The following is a 20,781-nucleotide window of genomic DNA, read 5'->3' on the forward strand; positions in this document are numbered from 1 at the left end:
AAATCAAATTGGTCAGACAAGAGCTCCCTTTATCAAACCCATGCTGTGTCTTAACTATTACTGCAGTCTTGTCTAGATGATCCTGCAATGCTTCTTTATCAAGTGATTCCATTATTTTCCCCTGATCACAAGTTAAACTAACAGGTCTGTAGTTACTTGCGTCACCTTTTGAACCCCCTTTGTGAATTGGTGATACATTTGCACGCCTCCAGTCCATGGTGACGTCCTCTGAGTCCAAGGAAGCTCTCATCATTATGGCTAAGCGTTTGCTTGTTTCCTTTGCTGCGTTCTTTAATATAACTGGATAGATCCCGTCCACCCCAGGTGCATTCCTTATGTTTAACTTCAACAATTTCTCCTCCACTTTGCTCTCAGTTACTACAAAATAATGGAATCACTTGATAAAGAAGCATTGTTCGCCAGCTACAGAGCATGATCAGTTTGTCAGCTACAGAGCATGATCAACAATAGTCAACCCATCTATGTTAAGTGGTCCAATCTGATTCATCCCTTTCTTTCTAGAGTGTACATAAGTTCAGAACTCATTGCATCCTTTGCCAAAGATTTCTCGTAATCTGCTTTCGGCTGCCTAACCTTCTTTGTGACTTGATTACAGACTAGTTTATACCTGCCCTAGGCTTCTGTGTCACCTGATACTTTATATGCATCCCATACATTCTTCTTCTCTGCCATGAGCCTCATTAGCAGACCGGGCTAGTCGGGTGGGTAAAGCGCCCGCCTGGCAATCCAAAGGTCTCAGGCTTGGATCAAAGTACTGCAAAAACCTTGTGAGGAGCATTATGGCCACAGAAACCTATGCGCCAACAACTACCAAAAAAAAAACGAGCCTCGTTAATTCATCTGACATCCATTTAGGCCTAAACCTTGAACACTATTTCTTAGTTGGAATGAAAATCCTAGTAGCCTCCAAAATTAACTCCCTGAAGGCTTCCCATTTAGCCTTCAGTGTTGATAACATCATCAGTTGATCCCACTCTACAGAATATAAAAACCGTCTGAGACCACTGTAGTCACCTTTATGAAAGCAAAAGCCGTTCCCTTTAGCCGTGATGGTAGTTACATCTTTAAGTAATTTTCCCATCAGTACATTATGATCACTGTCATCCAGTGGTTCCTTTATCTGCAAATTCTTAATGCATGAATAATCACTGCTGATAATCAGATCAAGTGTATTACTCCCTGTTGTTGCCTCTCGAAAATGTTGCTGTAGAAAACAGTCATCCAATAAATCCACAAGTCTTGCAGGTGTGCGAGTGACCAACTCACAAGTTCAAGTCAGTATCTGGAATGTTAAAATCCTGCATAATAAGATATTCTGATTTACTGGCCCACTCTATTTCTCTGCACAATTGTTCATTATACTCATCAAATTCGTTGCGGACGTAGCTTATTGCCGCTCCTGGAACAGAGAAGTTTTTTCTGATTTATTTTCTGTTTTATTAGCTTAAATTGGCATATTAACTTATTTTCTAGAGTAGCTTTATATTCCTAGTTACGATACTTAGTTTAAAGTTTAACTTAGATTTTGTAGGTATTACTTAGTATCGGTAAGGGTATCAAATCCACGTGTTACAAGTTGAAAGAGAGGTTTTTTTTTTTTTTTAACCATATTTAGCCGATTTATTAACCAATTGTTATATCCAATTATTTTCTATAAGTAGCTAGTCAGGATCCTTAGTTTATTCATCGAGACAGTGAGATTTGGAAGTTAATTGATACTTAAGTGTCCGTTGATTTACCGTTCATAAATTGCCGCCATTCTTACGCTATACAGAATATCTCGAACTAGATAGCATAAGCTTAGTATAGTATAGTACATAATATAATATTGTCAATTAATCAGTAAATTTATTAATCTTTTTGAACTTCATTGTCAATTAAATTGTACTTTTAACTATATATATATAACGACTTAGATTACATAACATAAATAATTAGCAAAAATAAATAATTAATACTTAACTTGATACGGAAGTTATTTAAGGGATTTCGTAGATAACACTCAATACTGAAACTTAAATATAGCGTTATAACTGTGTTGGGATACAAGTTTAGGGTTTTAATTTTGTACTGAAATTGAAATTTTATTGAAATTAAATCAAAATCATGACTCAGACCAGAGCACCAAAGCAAAAGGCTCAAGCTAATGGGAGTGCTATGGCTCAGGGGAGAACTGAGGGGGACAGTTGCCCTCTGAATCACAGCTTTTTAAAATGCACTATTTGCTTGATGTTTGTGGAGCAGTCAGGTACGGGACACGATACTTCCATGGGGGATGTCTTTGTATGTGCACGATGCAAGGAGTGAAAGGAAATCAGGCGACAACTCAGTGTTGTTATGGGCCTATATGAGAGCTTGAAGGACAGGGTGGATGCCCTTGAAGGATTAAAAGTGACGGCCCATCAAGCTCTCAGCTGCCCACACCAATGCCAGAGCTTCCACTTGTTCATCACGCAACATCGGCAACCCTCAAGGCAGAATGCACTGGTACCACAGGAACTAGTAGTTATTGGTGACTCAATTGTCAGGGAAACGGGAAACATGCTTTGTAAAAAGGATAGGTGGAAAAGGACCAGGGTATGTCTGCCAGGGGAAAAGGTTGATGATGTTGTAGAGCGGATATCATCTTTTAAGAGCACAAAAGGTGATATAGTTGTACACGTTGGCACTAATGATATTAAGAGTAGGAGATCGGCGGAATTACTTAACAAGTACAGGTCACTGTTGAAAAAAAGCCATGAATTAGGATCGAATATGAAAGTGTCTGCAATTCTGCCTAGACATGATAGGTGGCAGTATATGATGAGAGCCCTGTCGATCAATTCGGCCCTGGAAAGATTGTGCAAGGCTCAAGGGGTAGAATTTTTTCAGCCTGGTCTATACTTGTTAACAGGAGAGACTGCTTGTACAGGGATGGGATATACTTAAATAGAAAGGGTGCAAGAATGTTTGCTGATGCTATCGAGGCAGTGTTAGGTGGGTCGGAAAACTGCTAGATTGGGGGGGGGGGATACAAAGACTAATAGATTAACAGTAGCCACTGGCAGAGGTGAAAGTGATTCTTGAAGTGCTTCTATTGGAATGAGCAGCAGCTTGGAAAATAAGATGCAGGATATTTCAGAGACTGCTGGGAGTCATTGGGGTACAAGTAAACACATGGGTTGTGTTAGGGTAGCTAAGAAAAAGAACAGGTGCATGTATATTTGTGTTTACACCAATGCTAGGAGTTTGGTAAATAAATTTGATGAATTTGTGGTATTGCTCAAAGCATCAAAGGCGGATATTATTGGGATATCAGAGACATGGTGTCACACAGATATAAGTAATGCAGAACTGGAATTTGGGGAGTGCAACGTGTATAGAAAGGATAGGAAGGGAGGAAGGGTTATGCTATTAGTTAAGAAACACATAAAATCCAAGGAAGTGAAGCCAGTTGACATTGCTGGACAGTGCAGTGTTGAGTCAGTTTGGTGTGACATAAGCATTGGGAGATCAAAATTGAGAGTAGATGTGTGCTATAGGCCTAATGACTCGGATTAGTATAATAAGAAACCGTACAGGGAAATAGAGTGGGCCAGTAAATCAGAGTGTCTTATAATGGGGGATTTTAATTTCCCATATATTGACTGGAATTTGGGGGCAGGTCACTCACAGACTAGGAAGGCTTTTGTGGATTTATTGGAAGATTGTTTTCTAAATCAGCATCTTCGGGAGGCAACTAGAGGGAGCAATACTCTTGATTTGATTATCAGTAGTGATTCTTCATGCATTAAGAATCTGCAGATACAGGAACCACTAGGTGGCAGTGATCACAGTGTGCTGAAGTGGGATTTACTCAAGGAGGTAACTACCATCAGGGGTAAAGGGAAGGGTTATTGCTTTTGTAAAGGCGACTGCGATGGTCTGAGACAGTATTTATATGCTAAACAGTGCGACCAACTGATGATGTTACCAACAGCAAACTCAAAATGGGAAGCATTCAAAGAACTTATCTTGGAAGCTACTAGGCTTTACATACCAACTAAGAAATATTGTTCAAGGTTCAGGTGTAAATGGATGTCATATGAACTAATGAGACATATGGCAGAGAAGAAAAATGCATGGGATACATATAAATTAACATGTGACACAGAAGCCTGTGATAGATACAAGTTGATCTGTAACCAAGTTACAAGCCGACCGGGCTAGCCGAGTGGGTAAAGTACCTGCCCGGCAACCCAAAGGTCTTGGGCTTGGATCAAAGTACTGCAAAAACCTTGGGAGGTGCAATATGGCCACAGAAGCCGATGCGCCAACAATTACCAAATCAAAAAAAAAAAAAAAACCCAAGTTACAAATAAGTTGGGCAGGCAAAGCCAGATTACGAGAAATCTTTGGCAAGGGATGCAAAGAAAAACAGCAAGGAGTTCTTTACTTATGTAAACTCTAGAAGGAAGGGGATGAATCAGATTGGTCCACTTGATATCGATGGTTCAACTGTTCATGATCCTGCTCAGGTAGCTAATAAACTAAATCAATATTTTTTATCTACATTCACACATGAGGAGTTATTGAGTAAGGGGAATGCCATAGATGAAGTAAACACTGGCAGTGAGCTAGATGATCTTGCAATAATTGAGAGTAAAGTAGAGGAGAAATTGTTGAAGATAAATAGAAGAAAGGCGCCTGGGGTGGATGGGCTCTATCCAGTTATATTAAAGGAGGCAGCAAAGATAGTAAGCAATCAGTTAGCCATAATTATGAGAGCTTCCTTGGACTCAGGGGAGGTACCCACAGATTGGAGAAGTGCAAATGTAACCCCAATTCACAAAGGAGGATCAAAGGCTGACACAAGTAATTATAGACCTGTGAGTTTAACTTCTGTTCCAGGAAAATTAATGGAAGCACTGGTTAAAGAAGCACTGCAGGATCATCTTGACAAGAATTAAGTTATAGCTTAGACACAGCATGGTTTTGTTAAGGCAAGGTCTTGCCTGACCAATTTGATTGGATACTATGATGTAGTCACAAAAGAATTGGGTGCAGGGTATAACTTGGATATTATAGATTTGGATCTGAGAAAGGCTTTTGATACTGTTGCACATGGAAGACTGCTGCACAGATTGGAGCAGTGTGGGATTGGTGGCAAATTGCTGCTTTCGATAAAGGGATGGTTGAGGGGAAGAAGACAGCGAGTGGTAATCATTGGACACTGCTCATCGTGGACTAATGTTATTAGTGGAGTCCCTCAGGGTTGAGTGTTGGGTCCATTGTTATTTTCTGTATTTATAAATAATATTGATGATGGTATATCAAGCTTTATGTCCAAGTTTGGAGACGATACAAAGGTTAGCAGGGTTGTTAAGGACGCTACCGACGCTATGCTGCTGCAACAAGATCTGGAAAGGTTGAGCAGATGGGCTGAGAGGTGGGAAATGATGTTTAACATTGACAAATGTAAAGTACTACGTATGGGAAACAGCAACTCCAGAGCAACGTATCAACTCTGTGGTACTACACTGACAGAGAATGAAAAGGACCTGGGGATAATTGTAAAAGCAGATATGAAGTTCTCTGAGCAGTGCAGATGGGCTGCAAGAGTAGCTCATGGTGTTTTATCAATGATATACAGGAATTTTTCTAACAGGGATAGGGAGGTGATTATTCCCTTGTATAAGGCAATGGTCAGGCCACATCTTGAGTACTGTATACAGTTCTGGAGGCTTCATTTTAAGAAGGATGTAGAGCTGTTGGAACGTGTACACAGAAGGGCAACAAGATTAGTGAATGGAACAAAGGGTTGCTCTTACGAAGAAAGGCTTATGTTTTGCAAATTACAGTGTCTGCAGACTAGGCACCTATGTGGTGGGCGCCTCAGTAGCCAAGTGGTCAGCGGCAGCAGTGCGTAGCACATGCTTCTTGATTAGACCTGGTTTCGAGCCCGTGACCACCAAATACGGAGGATGCGGAAAGGTTAGCGAGTGACCACCGTATATCCCCAAGCAATATGGCCTCAGTTGCTAATGCTCCTAAAAATAACCAAATAACAATAACAATAGCCTGTGTGATCTGATTGAGGTGTATAAAGCCTTGAATGGTTTGAGCATGCATGCTGATGGGATTCTTCCTATTGCTCAGAATAATCGCCTGAGAGGGCATAAATTCAAATTGAGGAAAGATGCTTGTAGGATAGATGTGCGGAAGTTTGCCATTAGCCAGCGGGTGGTTGATTGCTGGAACAAACTTCCATCTGTTGTTTTAGAAGTTGATAGCTTAAATAGATTCAAGGCAAAACTTGACAATCATTTGGAGTGAGTGGATGGGTGAAATAAGGGGGTGGTTGTGGCTGATGCTATATAAGCTTGCTTTCTTGTATCATGTGCCTATGCTAATGCTAATATTGGATGATTGTTTTCTTTAGCAAAATGGTCGAGAGGCAACGAGAGGGAGTAATGCTCTTGATCTGATTATCAGCAGTGATTCTTCATGTGTTAAGAATCTGCAGATAAAGTAACCACAAGTCGGCAGTGATGACAGTGTACTGATGTGAGATTTATTTAAAGATGTAACTACCATCAAGGGTAAATGGAAGGGTGTTTACTTTCGTAAAGGTGACTACAGTTCTCTCAGAGAATTTTTAAATTCTATATAATTGGAACAACTAATTGTGTTACAAACAGTGAATTCTAAATGGGAAGCCTTCAAGGACTTATTATTAGAGTGTACTAGTCTTTTTTTTATCAAATAAGATATACTGTTCAAGGTTTAGGCCTAAATGGATGTCCGATGAATTAATGAGGCACATTGCAGAGAATTAAAATGCATGGCATGCATATAAATTATCAGGCAACACTGAAGCCTATGACAGATATAAGCTAGTCTGTAATCAAGTCACAAAGGAGGTTAGGCAGGCAAAGGCAGATTATGTGAAATATTTGGAAAAGGATGCAAAGAAAAACCGAAAGATTTCTATACTTATGTAAACTCTAGAAGGAAAGGTATGAATCAGATTGGCCCACTTAATGTAAATGGCTTGACATTCATGATCATGCTCTGGTAGCTGATAAACTGAATGAGTATTCTGCATCTACATTTACACGTGAGGAGTTATTCAAGGAGGGGAATGCTAGAAGTTTACCAAACTCTAACAAGGAGCTAAGTGATTTTATAATAACTGAGAGCAAAGTGGAGGAGAAATTGTTGAAGTTAAACTTAAGGAAGGCACCTGGGGTGGTTGGGATCTATGCAGTTATATTAAAGGAGGCAGCAAAGGAAGTGAACAAACCCTTAGCCATAATTATGAAAGCTTCCTTGAATTCAGAGGTCCCGATGGGCTGGAGATGTGCAAATGTTTGTCCCCAATTCACAAAGTTGGATCAAAGGGTGACACAAGTAATTATAGACCTCTTAGTCTAACTTCTGTTCCAGGGAAAGTAATGGAGTCACTAGTTAAGATAGTGATGCAGGATCATCTAGACAAGACTTCAGTTATAGTTCAGACACAGCATGGGTTTAATAAGGGAAAGTCTTGTCTGACAAATTTGATTGGATACTATGATGTTGTCACAAAGGAACTGGATGCAAAGAATAATTTTGATATCATATAATTGGATTTCAGGAAAGCTTTTGATATTGTACATGGAAGACTACTGTTAGAATTGGAACAGTATGGCATTAAGGGCAAGTTGCTACAATGGATAAAAGGATGGTTGAGTGGGAGAAGACAGAAAGTGGTGATCAATGGAAACTGCTCTTCGTGAACTAATTTTATTATTGGAGTCCCCCAGGGTTTGGTGTTTGGCCCATTGTTGTTTTGAGTATTTACCAATGATATTGATGAAGGTATGTCAGGGTTAATGTCTAAGTTTGCAGATGATTCGAAGTTTGGCAGGGTTGTTAATGACAGTAATCATAGTACACTACTGAAACAGGATCCGGAAAGGTTGGGCAGATCGGCGGAGAAGTGGCAACTGAAGTTTAACATCGACAAATTCAAATTATTGTATATGGTAGAAATAACCCCAGAGTAATGTATGAACTGGATGGTACAACACTCAGGGTAGTGGAGAATGAAAAGGACCTCAGGGTAATTGTGCAGTCAGATATGAAGTTTTCTGAGCAGAGCAAAAATCTGTGAGAATAGCTCATGGTGTCTTGTCAATGATATACAGGAATTTTGCTAGTATGCATAAAGGGGTGATTGTCCCCTTGTATAAGGCAGTGGTCAGGCCTCACCTTGAGTATTGTATACAGGTTTGGAGGCCTCCTTTTAGGAAAGATATAGAGCTGCAGGAAGGGCAACAAGATTGGTGAGTGGAACACAGGATTGTTGTTAGTAAGAAAGGCTTAAGTTCTGTAAATTGCAGGTTCTGAAGAATAGGTACCTATGAGGTGATCTAATTGTGGTGTATAAGGCCTTGAATGGATTGAACAAGTTAAATGCTAATGGGATACTTCCTCTTGCTTGGATTACTCACCTGAGGGGGTATAAATTGAAATTGAAGAAAGACAATTGCAGACTATATGTTCGGAAATTTGCCTTTAGCCAGTTGTTAGTTGATAGTTGGAAAAAACATCTGTTGTAGTGGAGGTCAGCAACTTAAATGCAAGTTCAAGGCAGAACTAGACAACCATTTGGAGTGAATGGATGGGCGAAATGGGAAGGTTTGTTTTTGGCTGATTCTAAGGGGGCATAAATTCACATTAAGAAAAGACAGATGTAGAATAGATGTGCAGAAATTTGCCTTTAGCCAGAGGGTGGTTAATTGCTGGAACAAACTTCCGTCTGTCGTTGTGGAAGTTGATAGGTTAAATAAATTTGAGTAGGAACTGGGCAGGCATTTGGAGGGAATGGTGTGATTTTTTTTTTTTTTTTTTTTGGCTGATGCTGCATAAGCTCATACACTTGCTTTCTTTCATCACATGCCGCTACTACTACTACTACTACATAAACTTGCTTTCTTGCATCATATGCCTCTACTAATGCCAATGTCTGAATTTGACAACTTAATAATTACTTAAAATTCAACAAATTTATTTTCAATGCTCCTAGCATTAGTTTACATTCAAGTATACATGCACCTGTTTTTACTCTTAGTTACTCTTACACAGTGCTTGTATTCACTTGTTTCCTGATGATGCTCATAGCAGGGCCTGAAATCTCTGACCCCCTTGCTTCCCAGGCTGCTGCATTTTGCAATAGGAACAGTGCAAAAATCACTTTCTCCTCTGCCTGTGGCTTTGGTTAATCTATTAATCTTTGAATACCCCCAAGCTAGCAGTTTTCTCACCCCACCTATCACTGCCTCAATGACATTAGCAAAAATTCTTGCACCCCTTCTATTTTAGTGTGTACCAACCCTGTAAAAACAGTCTCTCCTGTTAACCAGCACAGACCACACTGACAAAAATTCTACCCCATGAGTCTTGGCACAATCTCTCCAGTGCGAAATTGATTGACAAGGCTCACATCATGATCTCCCTCGTATTGTGTCTGGGCAGAATTGTTGACAATTCCAAATTCAGTCCTGTCTCATGACTTTCCCAATATGACCCTGTACTTGTTAAGTAAGTCCTCAGATCTCCTACTCTTAAGATCATTAGTGCCAATATGTACAACAATATGACCTTTTGTGCCCTTAGAAGATATCTGCTCTACAACATCATCAGCTTTTCGCCCTGACAGACATACCCTGGTCTTATTTCACCTATTTTTCTTGCAGAACATATTTTCCCTTTTTGCTAACAGTAGAGGCAACTACAATAAGCACCTTCTGTGGAACCAGTGCATTCTGCCTTGGAGATTGTCGCATTGTTGCCAGATGCACAATTGTGAGCTCTGGTGTTGAGTTGGGCAGCTGAGAATTTAATAGGTCCTTCCATTCTAATTCTTTTGAGGGCACCCACTCTACTCTTCAAGCTCTCATAAATTACCATTAGAATGGTGAGTTGGCACGGAATTTTTTCACACTCTTTGCGCTGAATACCACACAGACATCCCCTTGGTTGTATCAAGTTCTGCAAACATTGCAGAAACAGCACATTTCGTGCTGCCATGATTCATAGGAGAATTGCCCATTCCATTCTCTCCTGAGCCACAGCATTCTTGCTACTTTGAACCCATTGCATTGCTGCTCTTCTCTGAGGCATGGTTTCATTTAAACTCAGTTTAACTTGAGAATAATACACTAAACTGATAGGTACCTAAATGCAAAAGTACATATTACACTATCAGGTTACATTATGTGTATTGCGTTATCGAGTTTACGCTTTATGTATTACGCTATTTTGTTAGGTTCATAAAGTCTTACATTAGTTATAGCCTTATTAGAATAATAGATAACTCATAATTTTGAGTTTCAAGACATTCAATAAGAAATGCTTATTTTTCTGACATTGTGAAAATCGATTATTGCATTATTTTTTGAAACTTATGTGCTGTAAATATGTCTCTGGGTTCAGAATTAATATAATTAATTTTTTAAATTGGTTTGTTTTTGCATTACCAAAACCTTGTTGATGAATGTTATTGCTTCTTTATGTCATAGATAATCAAAATGCCAGCACCAAAACAATTGCATTGGAATAGGTTATGCTCTGAATTATCAGCATACGGTTTGTGGAGAATTTCAACCTCAGTCATAATTGTAAGTTTTTTTGTTTTTTTGTTTTTTTCTTCCTGGTACTACTAATAATTTCCCAGTGTCATTACTTGACTTTGCATTTCTTTTTGATGTACATTTTTTTGGGTAAATATTCCAAAATGGATATCAAGGTATATTACTGCATAAGTTTTTGATCACTTTCTACAGCCCCAAGATATAATGCCAAACAACTAAAACAGTAACTTCACAAATATTTCTGGGTTCCAGATTCCAGAAACCTGCAAGATTATGATTTCTAACTGGAGATGTATCACTGTATTAACGGAAGATATTTGGGGTAATACGACACCAGGATGTGAAGTTTATACTCCACAGTGACAGTGAAATAATTGCAGTGGAGGAAAGGCCATTTGGCAATGAATAGCAAATCCATAATGCAAAAGTCGTTATGGTGGTGTGTAATTAAAATAGGACTTTGAGAAAACATCACAATCTATTTTTATGTTATGTTTGAAATTATTTAAACATTATAGGTAGAAAAAATACCATTGTAAAGATAGGCAGTAAATGTTAGAAATACTGCATATATAGAAGTTTGTATATTTTGATCACAATTTTATTACTGGTTCTCCTAAGCAAGACTGAAGGAAGAAACAGATGGGCTTGGCATGAAGAAGCTGTAAATTGTACGATAATAATCTTATTTGTTCACAGTGGGATTGTGAGCCTCATAAGTAATGCATATGACTAGTTTGCTGTGAATGAACTTTGACAAGGCATTTTTCCAGTAGTCTCTCTGTTCATCTGAGCTGGAGTGGTAATGTTACTTCTAGCTATTGTGGGTTAGGTGTAAAACACTACACCAGGCAAAGTGAGTTTCCCTTTACAAAGCAGTGTGTGTTTGTTGACATCAATGATATGATATATATTGGATGGTTCATTAATAATCAAACTCCTTCATATGTCTCTTATTGACAGTCAAATTTTGTGTCGTGCCTGGAAGAGTTTTTAAAGAATGTTATTACTAGAATTATTACAAGCATTAAGAAGCAAGAATTGTTAAATAAGTACTGTATATAAATTTATCATATTGGTGGTGTCTTAATAGAATTATTGGACTTTTTTGGCAATGAGGAATGGAACACCATTCTTTAGAAATTTTCACACGGGAATTGGGGGGGGGGGACACATTATATCTAGCAGCGTAATTAAAATGCTCTGTTGATTTCTAAATACTGAGTATTTTCAGCTACGGAGGGGGGGGATTGTAAATTTGCTGGACTGTCTTCTTAGACAACATTTCTCCATTGTACGTTAGCCTTATTCTGTTATTTTTCCTCAGCTACAGGTCTCAAGCCATTTATCACCTACAAGAAATGCCTTAATAATTTTGACTCATCATATTGATTTTTGAAAAGGTTTTAACAATATAGTAGTTTTTCTGCTTGTTACTTGTTTATAAAGATAAGGGTTCAAACCTTCTTGTCATACTCTGTAGGAAATCTTAAAGGTGTAAGGGAGTTGTAGTTAGCCAATCACATACAATATTGGCTGATCCCCCTAGAAATTAATATGATTGCTAATGTGCTATATAAATCATAATAACAACAATAAGAATAGCAATTTTCAGTTGGTTGTCTACCATATACCAACTCTCCTCCATGTACAATTGTTATCTGGTAGACAACAGTTACAAACTGACCTCATTTGTACAGTGTGAATGTGGAAAGGCTTATAAATTTTAATGAGAATAATTTGAAAGCCAATTGGACAAAACCGTTTGCAGCTCTTTGCATTGTACACCCTATTACTATTATCTCCTTTTGTGCTCTTGCAATTTCATAAAAACTTTCTTGTTCCCTCTTCATTAGGAATCACCATATTTATGTTCATTAAAAGCCCAGCTATCTGGCATCCATCTACCTGAAAGCTCATGCAACCAACACATTTCAGAAATAATAATAAATTAAAAGTAACAGACAGCAAACAAACTGTCAATTATATAATTAAATACTGTATTACAAAAAAAAAAAAAAAAAAAAAAAACAATAAATAAAATTAATGATGTGTAATAAAACAGCAATTCATATTGAAAAATTAACTTGAAAAAGTTTTAAAAAGTTGGAAAACACTGCAGTTACAAATTCTATTACATTGAAAGTGACTACGTAAGACACTGAGTCTGCTTTTCTTTGAGAAAAAGTATTTATATTTTCATATCCTGTAACCCATCCATGCATTATGCCATCCAGAAGAAGATCAGAAAGTTTGTGAAATATATAAATAAGTTGTGGTAACCTTAAAATACAAAATTGATTTTGTATAAGGCTAGAAACAAAGGTGAAAATAATAATGTACTTATGAAGGAATATAATTTAGTGTGAAATGTTATTTTAAAATTAATCCAAAGGAAATTAAGTATGGGTATACTTCGCCTACACAAAATGAGTTAGCCTGTAATTAAGTCACAAAGGAAGTTAGGCAAGCAAAGACAAGTTATGAGAAATCTTTGGCAAACAATGCAAAGAGGAACAGCAAAGACTTCTTTACTTATGTAAACTTTAGAACGAAAGGAATGAATCAGATTGAATCTGCTGAGGTAGCTAACAAACTGAACGAGCATTTTGCATCTACACTCACAAATGAGGAATTCTGTAGTAAAGGGTTTATCTATAGCAGGAACTAAATGATTTTGCAATAACTGAGAGCAAAGTGGAGGAACAGTTGTGTGAGTTGAACATAAGAAAGGTATCTGGGGTGGATGGGATCTATCCAGTAATATTAAAGGAGGCAGCAAAGGAAGTAAGCAACACTCAGCCATAATTATGAGAGCTTCTTTGGACTTAGGAGAGGCCCCATGGACATCCCCATGGATGTCCATGGGGCCTCTCCTAATTCACAGAGTAAGATTAAAGGGTGAAAAAGCCGTGAATTAGGGTTGAATTTGAAAATGTCTGCAATTCTGCCCAGACACGATAGGAGGGAGTATATGATGAGAGCCCTGTTGATCAATTCGGCCCTGGAAAGATTGTGCAAGGCTCAAGGGGTAGAATTTTTTTCAGCCTGGACTGTACTTGTTAACAGGAGAGATTGCTTCTACAGGGATGGGATACACTTAAATAGAAAGGGTGCAAGAATATTTGCTGATGCTATCGAGGCAGTGTTAGGTGGGTCGGAAAACTGCTAGCTTGGGGGGAGACAAAGACCAATAGATTGACAGTAGCCACTGGCAGAGGTGAAAGAGATTCTTGCACTGCTTCTATTAGAATGAGCAGAAGCCTGAAAAACAAGATGCATGGTATTTCAGAGACTGCTGGGAGCCATTGCGGTACAAATAAACACATGGGTTGTGTTAGGGTAGCTAAGAATAGAAACAGGTGCAGGTATACTTGCGTGCACACCAATGCTAGGAGTTTAGTAAATAAATTTGATGAATTTGAGGTATTGCTCAAAACATCAAAGGCAGATATTCTAGGAATTTCAGAGACATGGTGTCACACAGATATAAGGAATGCAGAACTGGAATTTGGCGAGTACAATGTCTACAGAAAGGATAGACAGGATAGGAAGAGAGGAGGGGTTATGCTATTAGTTAAGAAATACCTAAAATCCAAGGAAGCGAAGCCAGTTGACATCGCTGGACAGTGCAGTGTCAAGTCAGTCTGGTGTGACATAAGCATTGGGAGATCAAAATTGAGAGTAGAAGTGTGCTGTAGGCCTAACGACTCTGATGAGTATAATAAGAAACTGTACAGGGAAATAGAGTGGGCCAGTAAATCAGAGAGTCTTATAATGGGGGATTTTAATTTCCCAGATATTGACTGGAATTTGTGGGTTGGTCACTCACACACAGTAGCAAGGCTTTTGTGGATTTATTGGATGATTGTTTTCTAAATCATCATGTTCGGGAGGAAACTAGAGGGAGCAATACTCTTGATTTGATTATCAGTAGTGATTCTTCATGCATTAAGAATCTGCAGATACAGGAACCACTAGGTGGCAGTGATCACAGTGTGCTGAAGTGGGATTTACTCAAAGAGGTAACTACCATCAGGGTTAAAGGGAAGGGTTATTGCTTTCGTAAAGGCGACTACGATGGACTGAGACAGTTTTTAAATTCTATACAGTGGGACCAACTGATGATATTACCAACAGCAAATTCAAAATGGGAAGCATTCAAAGAACTTATCTTGGAAGCTACTAGGCTTTACATACCAACTAAGAAATAGGTTTAGGCCTAAGTGGATGTCAGATGAACTAATGAGAGATATGGCAGAGAAGAAAAATGCATGTGATACATACAAATTAACACGTGACACAGAAGCCTATGATAGATACAAGTTGATCTGTAACCAAGTTACAAAGGAGGTTAGGCAGGCGAAGGCAGATTACCAGAAATCTTTGGCAAAGGATGCAAAGAAAAACAGCAAAGAGTTCTTTACTTATGTAAACTCTAGAAGGAAGGTGATGAATCAGACTGGTCCACTTGATATCGGTGGGTCAACTGTTGAAGATTCTGCTCAGGTAGCTAACAAACTAAATGAATATTTTGCATCGACATTCACACATGAGGAGTTATTCAGCGAGGGGAATGCCAGAGGTGTATTCAACTATGGCAGTAAGCTAGAGAATCTTGTAATAACTGAGAGTAAAGTGGAGGAGAAATTGTTGAAGATAAATACAAGAAAGGCACCTGGGGTGGATGGGATCTATCCAATTATATTAAAGGAGGCAGCAAAGGAAGTAAGCAAACCCTTAGCCATAATTATGAGAGCTTCCTTGGACTCAGGGGAAGTACCCATGGACTGGAGATGTGCAAATGTGACCCCAATTCACAAAGGAGGATCAAAGGCTGACACAAGTAATTATAGACCTGTTAGTTTAACTTCTGTTCCTGGAAAATTAATGGAGGCACTTGTTAACGAAGCACTGCAGGATCATCTAGACAAGAATTCAGTTATAGCTCAGACACAGCATGGTTTTGTTAAGGGGAAGTCTTGTCTCACCAATTTGATTGGATACTGTGATGCAGTCACAAAAGAACTGGATGCAGGGAATAACTTTGATATTATATACTTGGATCTTAGAAAGGCTTTTGATACTGTTGCACATGGAAGACTGCTGCACAAATTGGAGCAGTTTGGCATTGGAGGCAAATTGCTGCTATGGATAAAGAGGTGGTTGAGGGGGAGAAGACAGAGAGTGGTAATCAATGGACACTGCTCATCGTAGACTAATGTTATTAGTGGAGTCCCTCAGGTTTCAGTATTGGGTCCATTATTGTTTTCTGCATTTATAAATGATATTGATGATGGTATATCAAGCTTAATGTAGGGGAAGTCTTGTCTCACCAATTTTATTGGATACTATGATGCAGTCACAAAAGAACTGGATGCAGGGAATAACTTTGTTATTATATACTTGGATCTTAGATAGGCTTTTGATACTGTTGCACATGGAAGACTGCTGCACAAATTGGAGCAGGGTGGCATTGGAGGCAAATTGCTGCTATGGATAAAGGGGTGTTTGAGGGGGAGAAGACAGAGAGTGGTAATCAATGGACACTGCTCATCGTAGACTAATGTTATTAGTGGAGTCCCTCAGGTTTCAGTATTGGGTCCATTATTATTTTCTGTATTTATAAATGATATTGATGATGGTATATCAAGCGTAATGTCCAAGTTTGCAGACGATACGAAGGTTGGCAGGGTTGCCAAGGACACTACTGACACTCATCATCATCATCAGCCATTTTCAATCCACTGCAGGATGAAGGCCTCTCCAGCAACTTTCCAGTTCCTTCTGTTTTGAGCACTGGCCATCCATTTACTACTCAAAAACTCATGAATTTCATCTATCCATCTCCGTCTTTGTCTTCCAGGTTTTCTTCTAGCTCCTCGTGGGTACCATTCTGTTATTTTCTTAGTCCATCTGTCATCATGTCTTCTAGCTATGTGTCCTGCCCAAGACCATTTTAGTTCTTTAGTTTTGATAAGTATGTCCTTTACTTGAGTTTGCTGCCTAATCCATGTGTTTCTCTTCTTATCTAACAGGCTGATTCCCAATATAATTCGTTCCATTCTGCGCTGTGTAGTTCTTAGCTTCTGTTCCATTCTTTTGGTGAGTGCCCAAGTTTCACTTCCATAAGTCATGGTGGGGAGTATACATTGATTCATTATTTTACGTTTCAGACAAACTGGGATATTGCTCTTCAGTATGTGACTATATTTCCTGAATGCTATCCATCCAAAATTTATTCTTCTCTTGACTTCCAGCCATTTATCATTATTACAGCTAATAACTTGTCCCAGATAAGTATATGACTCCACCTTTTCAATTACTGCTCCTTCAATCATTATTTCCCTTTCCGTGGCATACTTGTTCATCATTACTTTTGTTTTAGCCATATTCATCTTTAGTCCAAAATCCTTACTAACTGTGCATAACTGATTAAGATTTTCCTCTAATTCTTTGGGATCGTGGCTTATGACCACAATGTCATCTGCAAATCGTAAATGGTTTAGGTACTCTCCGTTCACATTGACTCCTTTCTGCGACCAGTCTAATCTTCTGAAAGCTTCCTCAAGGGCAGCAGTAAACAGCTTTGGAGATATTGTGTCTCCTTGTCGAACTCCTTTCTCGATTTTAAATTTGCTACTGTCTTTGTCTAGTCTAATAAAGGATAGTAGTAGTAGTAGTAGTAGTAGTAGTAGTGGCACTTGATGCAAGAAAGCAAGTGTAGGAGCTTATGCAGCATCAGCCAAAAAAAAAAAAAAAAAAAAAAGATGTATCACTCTCATATATTTTCTTCAAAATCATAATATATGGAGTATCTATGCCTTGTCTTTCCAGTGCCCGAAACATTGCCTTATGCTGTATGGAGTCAAATGCCTTTTCATAATCCACAAATGCCAGGCATAATGGTGTTTTATATTCATTTGCTTTCTCCATTAGCTGTGATATTACGTGAAGGTGATCCATAGTTGAGAATCCTGTCCTAAAGCCAGCTTGCTCTTTCTGTTGATTCTCATCAAGTATTCTTTCTAATCTGTTAGTAATGACCCTTGTGAACAACTTGTAGATATGGGATAACAAGCTAATTGGTCTATAATTTCCAATTTCTGATTTATCTCCTTTCTTATGCAGCAAAACTATGATTGCATTATTCCACTGCTTAGGCATCACACCTTTTCTAATGCACTTTGTGAAGAGCCTTGCCAGTTTTTGTGTTATGTCTCTTCCTCCCAATTTTAACAACTCTACAGTAACTTCATCTTCCCCCGGGGCTTTCCGATTCTTCATTTTCTTCAATGCATGTTCTACCTCATCAGGAAGAATATCGGGTATGTCGTATGTGTTGCTACTTTGCAATCCATCTTCCCCACTGCTGGTATCATTCCCTCGTTCCTTGTATAATTCTCTATAGTAGTCTTCTGCTATTTGAATTATGCCTTCTCTGCTGTTTATAAGTACACCATCGCTATTCTTCAGTTTCAGTATCATTTGTCTTTCTGTATTACTGCTCATGGCTGCTGATTTAAATCCTTTGTTGTCCCTTAATGCTTGTTCTACTTTTCTTGTGTTAAATCTTCTTATGTCCTCTCTGAGTCTCTTTCTAATGGCTTTGCATAACTCAGTATACTCAATTTCTCCCTGTCAGTGTTTTTCTTGCTCTTCATTTGTCGTCTTTGGTTCATCATGACAAGTGTTTCTTGACTAATTTTTTCTTCTTTGGATTTCTGTTTCCCTATAGGTTTCTTGGGCTTTATCACTTTCAGAAAGTTGTAATATTCCTCGTCGATATCTTGGTCCTGAGCAGTCTGCAGAAGCTCAAACTTGTTCTTAAGTTCCAGTACATACTGCTTTTTCTCCTCCTCTGTTATTTCAAAGACCTTTGTATTATTTACTCGAGTCAGTTTTTTCCTTTCCTTTCCTACATCTATATCAAGTGTACATCTTACCATTCTGTGATCACTTCCAACATTTACCTGATTCAGGACGGTAACATCATTCACAATATATCTTCTGTTAGTGAGGATGAAGTCGATTTCATTAGTTGTTAATCCATTTGGACTCTTCCATGTCCACTTTCTGTTCACCCTTTTCTTGAATAAAGTGTTCATTACTGACATTCCTTGAGATTCTGCAAATTCCACAAGTCTTTCACCTCTTTTATTTCTTTCACCAATTCCAAAATTTCCTATAGTTCCTCTTTCTGCGCTGTTTTGCCTTTTTCCAACCTTAGCATTGAAGTCCCCCATAATAATAGTGTAGTGGGTTTTCTGCTCATCTAGAAGACTCTCAATTTCAGTGTACATTTCTTCAACCTCTTCATCATCATGGCTCGATGTTGGTGCATAAATCATTATAATCTTTAGCTTGTACATCTTAGAAATCTTGAGTATTAGTCTTGACACCCTTGGTGATGTACTTTTGAATTCCAAAATGTTGTTTTTAAAATCTTTATGGACCAGAAACCCAACTCCACCTTCACTCCTTTCACTGTTTCCATTGGTGTACAGCAGATTTCCACTTGATAAACTTATAAGTGATTCATTTCTTCTTCTTGTTTCAGCCAAACCGATGATATTCCAATTCACATTTTCTAATTCCTTTTCCAGCTCTAATATCCTGTCTTCACCGATGAGTGATCGTACGTTATAACAGGCCAAGTTCAATTTCCGTGCATGTGCAGCCTGGTCGTACCCAGAGATTCTTAGCACCCTCTGCTTCCACTCTGATCCTCTCGCTGCCGTAAGAGGGAGAGTGAAAGCTGCTGGGAAATGAGGGCCATTTGTATTGTTGTGCTCTCATTGCTGGAGGGTTTGGTCTTTTCCTCTTCACGCTGACCAGGCATCTTGAAGAGAACCACTCTACACGTTCGTTGCCACCTAAGTGACGTAACAGGGCTTACCATCGAGAAGGTGTACATGAGTGGATTTTAGGGAGGCAGGCCAACCAGACTTCAACTAAATTTTCTGTAATAGAGAGATATTGGATCCATCAGTGTTTTAGGCTGAGTGTCTGATAACACACAGGATACCTGTTCCCCTCTAAGCCCCTACTGACACTATGCTACTGCAATAGGATCTGGAAAGGTTGAGCAGATGGGCTGAGAGGTGGAAAATGAAGTTTCACATTGAGAAATGTAAAGTACTACATATGGGAAACAGCAACTCCCAGAGCAACGTATCAACTTTGTGGTACTACACTGACAGTGGTAGACAATGAGAAGGACCTGAGGGTAATTGTGCAGACAGATATAAAGTTCTCTGTGCAGTGCAGACGGGCTGCAAGAGTAACTCATGGTGTCTTATCAATGATGTACAGGAATTTTTCTAGCAGGGAATGGGAGGTGATTATTCCCTTGTATAAAGCAATGGTCAGGCCACACCTAGAGTACTGTATACAGGTCTGGAGGCCTCATTTCAAGAAGGATGTAGAGATGCTTGAATGAGTACAGAGAAGGGCAACAAGATTAGTGAATGGAACAAAGGGGTGCTCTTACGAAGAAAGGCTTAAGTTTTGCAAATTACAGTGTCTGGAGACTAGGCACCAGCGAGGTGATATGATAGAGGTGTATAAAGCCTTGAATGGTTTGAGCATGCTCAGTGCTGATTTGATTCTTCCTCTTGCTCAGAATAATCACCTGAGAAGGCATAAATTCAAATTGAGGAAAGACGTATGTAGGAGAGACGTGAGGAAATTTGCCTTGAGCCAGCGGGTAGTTGGTTGGTTGGTGGAACAGACTTCCATCCCTTGTCATGGAAGTTGATAGCCTAAATAAGTTTAAGGCTCAGCTGGACAGGTATTTCGAACGAACAGAGGGGTGAAGTGAAAGTGGTTATATTTTATTTATTTATTTATTTTTATTTTTTGGCTGATGCTGCATAAGCTTGCTTTCTTGCATCAAATGCCTCTACTAATGCTAATGCTAATTATAGACCTGTTAGTGTAACTTCTGTTCCAGAGAAAATAATGAAGTCACTGGTTAAAGAAGCACTGCCGTATCATCTAGATATGGGTTTGTTACAGTATCCAATCAATCAAATTTGTCTTGTCTGACAAATTTGATTGGATACTGTAACATGGTCACAAAGGAACTAGATGCAAAAAATAATTTTGATATTATATACTTGGATTTCAGAAAAGCTTTTGATACTGTTGCATAGGGAAG

The 20,781-nt window shown here is 38.7% G+C and overlaps 1 protein-coding gene across 1 annotated transcript in view; it reads left to right on the top strand.

Annotated features, from left to right (window-relative positions):
- LOC150085552 (homeobox-containing protein 1-like) overlaps positions 1-20,781 on the top strand; it is a 425,950-nt gene that overhangs the window by 234,228 nt on the left and 170,941 nt on the right. Inside the window, exon 4 of the mRNA XM_090374597.1 lies at positions 10,548-10,646. The gene's annotated coding sequence lies outside the window, so the exon portion shown is untranslated. The remainder of the gene's footprint in view (positions 1-10,547; positions 10,647-20,781) is intronic.

The sequence above is a fragment of the Mastigoproctus giganteus genome, chromosome 5 (assembly GCF_048544385.1).
Source record: "Mastigoproctus giganteus isolate SK-2022 chromosome 5, ASM4854438v1, whole genome shotgun sequence".
In the NCBI taxonomy this organism is placed as follows: Eukaryota; Metazoa; Arthropoda; class Arachnida; order Uropygi; family Thelyphonidae; genus Mastigoproctus; species Mastigoproctus giganteus.